Source organism: Takifugu rubripes, chromosome 1 (genome assembly GCF_901000725.2).
Source record: "Takifugu rubripes chromosome 1, fTakRub1.2, whole genome shotgun sequence".
Taxonomy (NCBI): domain Eukaryota; kingdom Metazoa; phylum Chordata; class Actinopteri; order Tetraodontiformes; family Tetraodontidae; genus Takifugu; species Takifugu rubripes.
Window position 1 is genome coordinate 15,265,141 of NC_042285.1, and position 10,760 is coordinate 15,275,900.

Genomic DNA, 10,760 nt, shown 5'->3' on the forward strand with positions numbered 1-10,760 from the left:
CGTCTCCAGTCAGGCTCCCTGATGCTCCATCACTCTGCTTCCCCTCACCAGTACCAGCTGACTGGGAAAAGAGAATCTAGGTGTCAAACACAGAGGGGAGGGGGAGTTGTGTTGGAGATTTGTTTAGAAGAAATATTTATGAGCTTTTATGTGTTGTCTTTAATGAATGTGTTTAAAGATCGTTTCACCATCTATAATTTATATGACGGGTCTTCATGAGGGAATAGGGCTAGTTTCAGCATGTAGCCTACATACAGTACCGATCCCTGATTGTGTGGGTAAAGAGCCTGATGAACATCTGCTCCGCTGGAGAGGGAGAGTGTTTGACACCACCGTGGCTTGTGGGGAGGGGGGTCTCGCGAGAAAAAGAGACAATGAGGATGGGGCGTTGGAAATATGGAAACACAAAATTGTGGTAGGTGTCACATTGTTTGAGCAGCGGCAGGCTGGCCTGTTTTTAGGAGAGCTTGGAATGCCAGTGGAAGGAACACGGACTCTGCTGTGATGGGAAGACGTGTTCCCTGGATCATGTTTGAACGCAGGATGGTTGTGATGGATGGATTGGTCCCGTTTTAACCTTGGTGGCCCAGATGAAATGAACAAGAACTCGCAGTTTTGTGCTGAAGGTGAACCTGAATGGAACCCACCCGTCTTATTCAGCATAGCAGGACAGTTATCCCACTCTGTGCGTGCGTGCGTGTGTGTGTGTGTGTGTGTGTGTGTGTGTGAGTGTGTGTGTGTGTGTGTGTGTGTTTGTGTATGATTAGTTGTTGACAGCAGGAGAGGGTGTGCGAGTCCTCAAGTCCATGTTTTGGGCCTTGGACGATAGAAAACTGGAAAATAGCTCCTAAATCCTGAATGAATCCCAAACATCATTTATTCAGATCATGCAGAGACATCATGCCACATTGATTCAGTGTTTATGAAGTTGGAAGTGCAAAAAAATATACATAAGGGAGAAACCCCCCAAAAACACGCTTACATTCTATCACTGAAGAATTGAATGGCAGAAAAAGGTCAATAAAGACAGTAATTAAGGAACAATTAGAGCTCAAACTCAGTCTGTGGTTTAGAGACTCTGAATGGTGAAGCTGAAGGTTCTGCAGCGAATATAATGAAGAGATGCAATAAAACAGAGCTAATGTGTAATTAAGCGAGCCATAAAATGCAAGTCATCACCCGCTGCTGAGGTTACGCCCTCAGTGGGGGAGCGAGCGAGGGCGTCCCAGACCGGACGGGGATGAGCCGGGGCACCAGCAACAGCATACAAACACGAGAAACAAACAAACCCTAACCTTATTATTTCTAAAGGTGATGCGTGTCATTCTCTAATGGAGGTTTGCCTTCAGATTGTAGACAGGAGGGAAGATTATCACCGTCAGAATAAAGAAAAGAGAAGAAACATACCAAATGATACTGCAGCTGTCAAAATTTCATCCCGTCTTGAGATTCTTACTTACATGTGCATCAGTATATGTAAACACAAACCGCCCACACACACACACATACACACACACACACACACAGCCGTAAATACACCACTGGAAAAAGTACGCATCTGCGCTCACACACAGCACAATCCCTCCAATCAAAGATGTCAGAAAAGCTGTCAGGCTTCCACAAAGCGAAACAAGTTTATTTATTTATTTACGGGAGTTCAGAGTAATTACAGGCATTACTGCGGCGCTCGGCTGTGACGTCTCTTTAGAAAGTCAGGTTCACGGTGCGCCAAGCGGAGACATGCCAGGGAGGAAATGTGACTCTTTTCCTCCTCTAATCTCTAATCAAATTAAATAGGTGAACACTTTTTTCCCTGGCTCTACACCCCCACTCCACTCCACCCACCCCCCCATCATCCAGGAAGAAAGGGAGGATGAGCTTTGCCTGAAACTGCCAAGCATACACAGATACCATGAAAAATCCTGCTTGTCAGCACTATCATTTTTGGTCCTGGGGATTTTTTTTTCTTCTCTTTTTCGGTTGAGCTGCATAAGTAGAGTCAGTTCAGGCAAAACACCAGAGCCAAGAATCCAATTGAAGGTATTTGTTTCCATTTCCGGCTATTTGGCAAAGATGAGACTAGATAAATATGTTATTCATTCATGCGTTGGCTTCTGTGGAAAGATGTTACTCTCGCCTCTTTTCTTTGACTCTAAATAATTGAACAGAGAGTGAGGAAGGCCTCTGCAGGGTTCATATTGAGCTTTTGCTGACTTTTCCCACATCTGTTTTTACTGGTTGTCTTCTTTTAAGCAGGCAGATACACACACATACACACATACACACACCCTGTACAATCCACGCTCACAGCTGCATGAATATCACGGCTTTGAGCTTTTGACAAAATACGCAAGATGAAGAAAAGTGCAGGTACAATATGGTCAGACTCTATTGGCTTTGCCAATTCTTTACGCTCCCCTTCCAGCACGAGCAACACCAAGCGCCTCGGGGCCCTGACAAAAATGATATGACACATTTAAAAAAAAAAAAAAAAACACCAAAAGGAGGAAGGAGAGGAGGGGGCGGAAATTTCCCCCCATGAAGGGGAGAATGTCTGGTGTTTTACATCTCTCTCACACACACAGCGACAGCTTCAGGGACAGTTTATGTGTCGGAGACAAAGATTCTTTAACACTGTCAACTTCTGTCACAGCACTTGCTGGCGAGGAGCTGGTGCAGCGGAACGGCCTGCTCCTCCGTGAGTGTGTGTGTGTGTGTGTGTGTGTGTGTGCACGCGTGTATGTGTGTATGTGCTCCTGAACATGCTATATACCGAGTACCACTAGTTAACTGAGGACGTTTTTGGGAAGTAGGGACATTTTTCCAGGTTATTGTTTGAGGGGATACTTCATTTCAAAGTTGAGATTAGAACTGGGTTTAGGTTTAGGTCGGGGTCGGGGTCATCGGTTTGAGCAAGAGGCTGTGGTATTCATTCTATCAATGAAGTCCTCACAAAGATATAACTACAAATGTGTGTGTGTGTGTGTGTGTGTGTGTGTGATAGTCAGAGAGTGAGAGAGAGTGTTCTGGTTCTTTTGTGTGACTTGATGTCTAGAGGCCTTTATGATAATGAATTCTAGGTCTTCCCCCACTAAAACATATCAATAAATAAAACATAGGAGCTTCTCCATTGTGGTTGATTCACACACACACACACACACACACACACACACACACACACACACACACACACACACACACACACACACACACACAGATGAGGTACAGGCCCCATTTAGCTCACTGCCATTTTAAAGAAGCGTGGCTGAGCTGTGGTACAAATACACCATCATAAACACTTAAGATGAACAATTCACCTGAGACTAGAAAAGCAGCCCTTTTATCTGTGGCAGTGGCAAACCATACATAATTAAGAGAGGAAAAGTGTAAAGATATAATTAGTACGTTGTTGATAATCTTGATTACCATTATTAAATAGTTTTTAAAGATACATGACTCTGAGCCATATTTAGAGGGCTTAACTTATTCATCAGCCAGCTGTTTGCTGGAGCTCTTCAGAGAAATCCAGAGGAAGAGGTACAGTAATAATTCCATGCATGTGTGCGTGCGCACGCCCAGATGCAGCAAATAGTTATTTTACATGAAATGTATAACAATTATGTTAGCGATTGTTTTAAAACCAATTTGCATGTAATTAGCCATAAGACATAATATTTCCTTAAGATAAACAGAGTTGATAAACAGTCGACCCCTCCCAATCCAAAGAGACTAAATGAGTGTAGACAATAAGGACCAGACAGGTCCCCCTTTGTGTTGCAGTAATCGCCCCAAAAACATCTTTGTTTCTTTATGTTTCCGAGGCCGGGTTATGGGTCGTACCCCTGCAGGTTTGTGGTTTGCTGTGCACCATCCAGGCTGAACTCGACTCATGTCCCCGGGCTCCAGCGGTGCTCTTCAAACACTGTCTGAGGGAAACGTGTTTTTCAAAAAATGTAATAAATGCTCTTAAATTCAACAATAGAGGTCAAATTATCCAACAGCGGTTGGCAGTGGTGTGTGGAACTTAAACCAATGTAACAAAAGACAATCAAGAATGATAAATGAGCACCGAAATGTATTTTACTGTAATAATACCAACATGTTTGGCTTTTCTCTCCATCTCTTCAGTTATTATTTTAGAGCAGCACAATCAGTGCTCACACTGAATGGCAGAAATAAAATGCAAATGAGACAGTTTACATACTTTGTACATCATTTACCTAAAGCGCGTTTAAAGCTACTCACACGCTTCTCTCCTCGCTGATACATAGTCATACTGCCCCCCGCTGGTCAAAACGTGCATCACAGCTAGAGGGAATCACCTCCTGGTGAGCCAGGTGACAGGTGGAATCATGGGGTGGCTGACAATGAGCAGAATATCAAGTAAATGATGCAGAGGATGTTCTGAAAGCTCAGATGTTCCGACCGGCCTGGTTGGTCATGGCTGGTCAGGAGGTCTGTGCCAGTTTCTGTCTGATTCCTGCTCTCTTTGCACAATTAATAAGAAATGTAACAGAATGTAAATCACACTGTAAAAAAAAAAGGTGGGGGGAAAATTAAAAAGCCAGGGACCTATGAATGGACACTTCATAACTGTGCAGCCTATTCTTTTTTTTGTAAATAATTATTTATTGTAACTTTTACCTACCACATAGCAGCGACCTACAGAGTGTGATCAGTGAAAATGTGGACACTTTCTGTTTGATTATCTGTTATTAATATGATGGAATCAAGCAATTTTGGCACTTCCTGTCAAATCATTTCTTTTCACCTTTATCATTGTCCTGAATATGGACCAAAGGGCTATTTATTGTTGTTCAAACTGCTTTATTCTGCCTGTCTGACCACTCACTGAATAGAATACATCCCAGATTAAAAAAGAAACTGCAATGCTTTCTGGCTGTGCTTAAGACTGCTGCATTTTCCCATTTTTGCTTCCAATCAGTGTCTCAGAGGTTGCTCGGATTCAGGACGCCCTGGCGGCAGAGGAGCAGCTGCCTGGCGACATCACTCGCAGGATCCTGCTGAGGCATCTTTGATACACATGGTCGAACGTCCTCAGAGAGCGACCGTACACACTCCCCTTAGCTTTGAGGCACCAGTCCGGACCACTGGTACCCTGGTACCCTTCCACGGTTTGGACTGCGACAGGTTGAGTGAGTTGAGATCATTGTGGCGTGCTGGTGCCCCACACCCTCCTGAGCGGAGGCCTCATTAGTGAGCATAATTGAAAACACCTTCCCAAGGTTGAACCGATCCTCGCCACAGAATAACAAGCGTCTAACAAGCAGAGGCATTTTTATTGATTGTCAATGGTGGTAAATATGTGGCTCTGCATGAATGCATGTGTTTCAATAGCATTAAAGTGGACTCCATACAGTAAAGCCGTGTGGAGCGTCTGGGTTCTAATTGCCAGAATTAACCCCCGGGGCTCCTTACAGCCCTTAAAGATGTTTAGAAATGTGGTGCTGATTTCATAGAGCATCTGGCACCGAGCACAGAGGGGAAGTCTGACAGACTGGGGCTGCACAGTTTCATCACAAAAAACCCCAAACAAACAAAGAAATTGGGATCAGTGTGACATTTATTGGGATTATGATATGATCTGTGATGCCTGGATATTATCGCCGGGGCATCCCGATTCCTATATTCACCCTTGGCAAGAGCTGATTTATCCCCTCCATCAGCCAAACGCACACGTCCGCAGCTCAGCAGGAGATATCACAACGCCGACGGTTCATCTCGGCTTCACGGCCTGAACCCTGCAAACTAAAAGCAGAAAACGAGCCTTTTCTAATTGACTGAGACATCCAGCACCATTAGCTGGCCGACATTGTGCTCTGGCATTGCTGAAATTCTCACAGGTTTTCTGCAGGACGATGGTACCAGCACACCAAAGTATTCATCCCAGCTGTGACAAGCTTTGTCCTGACGGCAATAAATGGCCTTGAATCCATTATGAAGCACATGATCACAGGAAACAGCCATTGGGAGGCACCGATGCACCGAATACCCGAGGAATACTCGACTTGTGTCCAGGCTCCACTGGTAGGAACGGCTCAACCTCATGTAGCTGTTGGAGAGACCTGACCAGAATAATGAGGGCCTAATGTCTGGGAGGCAAGCTGGGGGAAACCGATTCAAGAAACTAGTCATGTTTAGGATATTGCCGTGATGGAAACCAGATGCCAGTGAGAAAACACACACACTTTTCATCTTGCATTACAGTGAAAGTCCTTTAGATATTATGTCCCACCCATTTGAAGACAGCCTGTGATGAATTTCAAAATGGAATCTTGAAGAAAACCTGGCAACTCGTTTGCAGCTCCGTCAACAAATTAAGCCGTGATGAAAAATGCAGCACGAGTCAGGCCAAAGTTTGTTCTTCTCAGTCATTGAATCAAAGGCTTGGACGTGCAGAACGACCTACTGGTGGAACTTGTCTGGAATAATAAAGGCAAGTAGCCCTCCGTGCACCTAGGAAACGTGCACGCTTGTGCACAGCTGCAGTCCCCCAGGGCCAGGAAGATGGTTTGGTAGGGGATCACGGGGTCAACGCGGGGAGGCTGGAGAGTTGGAGTCGGCGGAAGAGTCATAAGGAATCCAGAGAAGCCTTTGAATCCAGCGGAATTCCTCTCCTCCTCCGCGGCTCCTCTGGGAGGCGTCAGGAGCCTGTGGAGAGAGCGAGGTAAGACGGGGACTGTCAGGAACAAAGCTCCAAATTCACATGATATGTTTAGCTAAAAGGGTGAAAGAGAAATGAATCAAAGCTTGGCAGGATCAAAGAAACAACAATAAAGTCAAGGCGGTTGCCATGGGACCAGCAGGAGATGCATATCATTTATAAGTTCTTCCTCGGCTCTGTCAGATGTGGAGGGAATTGATTGTTATTGTTTGGAGGAAGCGCTGCTGCTGGAGGGGGTTAAGAGCAAAGGTTAGCATCGCACAGTAAGAGGAATATGTCTCCTCCCTTGTTTTAAAGAGCAGCCGCTGTGATGTGTGTCGGAGGCCACGGCAGCAGCACCTTCCACTCGTGATGACAGACGACGAGACAGACACAAAGACAACTTTGTCGACCCCATAAATATCTTACCGGCACCAACCAGCGATAGGCTAAACATCCCTGTCGCATCTTAAAGCGACACAGGTTACAGTCTTCGTCGCCAATCAAATAGACTAAAACTGTTACCTGCAGACGTTCACTTTCATTCCCACTGTGTCACTTTCAAACACACCAATGCAGCAGACACATTTTCATGACTCATTTTTATAAGGAACAGATCACTTGAGAAAGCAAAATACATCCGTCCGTGAAGAGTTGAATAGTTAATGACACTATTGTCACCTCCATCAAATATCTATTTACAATTAACAATAAATATTAAAAATAAATATGAACTTTTTTCTCATGTTTCTTCTCTCTTTTTTTAAATTTCTCTGTGTGTGTTCTTGTACTTGCTCAACATTAGTATCAAAATATGCATTCTACTCGAAAAGCGAGGACATTTTGGGGATTTTGGGGTCCTCACAACTTCAAAGGAACTCATATCTGTGAAAAGAAATAGTTTTAAGGTTTGGGTTGGAATTCTGTGTGTGTGTGTGTGTGTTTGTGTGTGTGTGTGTGTGTGTGTGTGTGTGTGTGTGTGTGTGTGTGTGTGTGTGTGTGTGTGTGACAGAGATTCAACAATGTTATAATTGCTGCAGTCCTTTCATCCCAAGAGATGTAATTTGTTTCAAAGACAAACGTTATAAAACAATTCCTCCATATGAAATATTCCACCTGCCTTAATTACTGAGAGTTAATTGATTTGCTCGTTGCTCCGGGACCTCCAAAGAGCCAGTTTGACTGACATGGCAGTTGTAACGTTACATTTTACATTTTTTAACAGAGTTTGCAAGTACTCACGTACTTTTGCGCACCCATGTGTGTGTGTGTGTGTGTGTGTGTGTGTGTGTGTGTGTGTGTGTGTGTGTGTGTGTGTGTGTGTGTGCCATGCAGAGATGAGACCCGTCTGTCTGCTGCTCTCTCAGATTGCACCCATGAGAGATCCCAAAATAACAACAAAGAGCCCTGGTTGGGTCGGATGAAAGTCCTGTCAGCAGCCATTTCTGCAGAGTCTCCTCCCCTACTGTATCTCTGAGTGACGACTCACACATCACAGAGACACGGGGAGGAGAGACACACTCTCATATTTGACCACAACAAATTTCCTGCATGTTAATGAGACTCCTACTAGATAAGAGCCTGCTGATTGTGAGCCTAATCATCATTTGCCATTCCACCATTTGTGCTCACAGAGTTTGGATTTTATAAAAGTATTAAAGAGGGATAATGTTTCATTTTGTTATCTTTAGGTCTGCTGGAGCCAAAACAGGGAGGCCAGAGGTTTGTGTTTATCTGAAACCCTGCAGAGAGTCGGGTGAACTGTTGTTTCCAGGCTTTATTCTCAGCAAGCAGACCGTTTTCTACCAGCCATGAAAGTGAGCATTGCCCCAACTTAAAAGGAAAAACGAAATAAAAGCCAACAAGCAGATTCAGAGGGGAAAAAAAAGAATTTCCATAAATCCAAAAGGCTCTGTGAGACTGAGCAGTACAAATAAAACATGCTCTTTTTGAACAGTTGGAGAAACATTGCTTGGATTTTTCTCACGACCGCACAAACGTTTTTGCCTTGACACGTCCTGCAACTCACCTGATTCCTCCCAATCAACAAGAGCCATAAATGAATCTGTAGATGAGTGGATTATCTCCTGATAACCAACCGATAGAAGGCACCATCTCTATCGAAAGGCCGCCCACTCTTTCCACACAGCTGTGGTAAAAATCTTTACCACTGAAGTCTGGCCAAGAAAGTACAAACAGCAGAAGAGGACTCTATTGTTATTTCTAACTGGTAAAAGCCCCGAGGTTATTTTTCCTCTGCCATGAAACAAATCAATGAAGCAGAGCTCACTTTGAACAATTGCACATTTGCTGAAATCAGATGCAGGTCGTGGAGGCAGCCATCACCGTGCTGATTCTGTTTGTTGACAGAGGATGCCTTTGATTAAAAAAAAAGAAAAAAGGTTGTTCTTTGAAACAGGTGTCCATGTACAAGTTCAGTTTGGAGATGTAATTCACAAAACTGACTCATGTGAGAGGCTGTTTGTTTGTTCGAGCAGTCTCTTGGATGCTAAACACGTCCCAAAGTCAAAGGGATGCATGAGGCCATAAACAACGAGGCCATTTATGCAAGAATAAGTTTGATATTTGATTTACAAATGTGTGACTGTCTCCGTTTTGAACTCGGATCCTCTCTTCTAACATTTGTGAACAATGAAACGGCGCGCAGCTGCATTTGTCCAATGTTGCCCCCTAGTGGTGACACCCGGGGACAGAAACCTGAAGGAACTATCATTCCATTCAGTTATTTGGTTGCTAAACACACTCGAACATGCCATTCTTTTTAAATGTGCACTTTGATTTCCCAGCTTAAACTATGAAGTCACCACCGAAACAGCATCATGTTTCCAGAGCGTGCACCACTGAACACAGCGCACAGTCCGCCCAGTTCCCAAGCACAGCTTATCCTCACTATCAACATATGGAAGTGCTTTTGAATCCCTATCTACGGGCAGCAAAATGCTCTTAAATCAGTCGTTTTAATATCAAAGCACTTAACACTAGAATGATGATTACTTGCAGGTGAATATGCTGCTTGTCAAGGCTGCATTTGAAGAAAATGACTGAGTTCTTATCCAACACGTACAGTATGGCCTGTGTTCCACGGGCAAGATCACATTACACAAGATTACTTTGGAGCTTCAGCAATTTTCCCAAATTACGCTGGCCTTTGCTTTCTGGTAAGCTTGATTGACTTGAATGGTTTTCATTATGAAAGCTTTGTTGTTGATGCTCACACACAAAAGCCGAAGGGTACGAGGGGCTGCACACGAACCCAAAGCAGCACAGTGGACATGCAAATCTTTTCAAATCCCTTCACAAGGGTTCGGATTTGTGACACTCATCATCAGTCATGTTTTCCCCACTCTGATTCTCAGCTATTACACCTTAAATAGGATCACTGTTGCGAGTAAAGTTTTGAATTTATTGAATGGGTGTAGCTTTTGACAGTCTCCAGCTGTAAAGTGTGGCCATATAGGGGATGTTGATGCCTTCAGCATGTTCGCAGAAGAAGACAGTCTGTGTGATTTACACTCACTGTCAGGCTTGAACCCGGGGCCACCTTCTCCCTGTCTCCCCCTGTCCAAAATACAAAATCTGGGTTGTGAAAATCACTTAGTTGTCAGAGGAAACCCGAGCCTGGACTGACAGGAAAATGGCCTTGAATAACACGACCACCCTCATTACTCCTGGAGGAAAATACTTAAGTGTGGAATCCAAAAAGAAGAGTAATCCAAATGTGCTTAAAGTGTCACGGACAATAAGAGAATCACCCGGGGCAGATACATTTACGTTGGAACTTGGACAAAAGTTACCCAAGCGCCCTTCATTTCTGACCCAAACATCAAAATAACGGTTTTCCAAAAGGTTCGAACTGCTTTTGTTCCCTAATTTCAGATTTTATTTTCTATGTTTAGTGGACCTTCATTTTTAGATTTTTTTAGCAATAGGATATTGAAGTACATTTTACTTTCTACTTATATAATTATGTTACGGCTCCAATTTTACTTTAAGTGCTATTCATATAAAAATGAGATCTCAACAGTATAACGAGGCATATTTGGTTTTTTTTCCCTCCCCCCCTCATATTAGACAC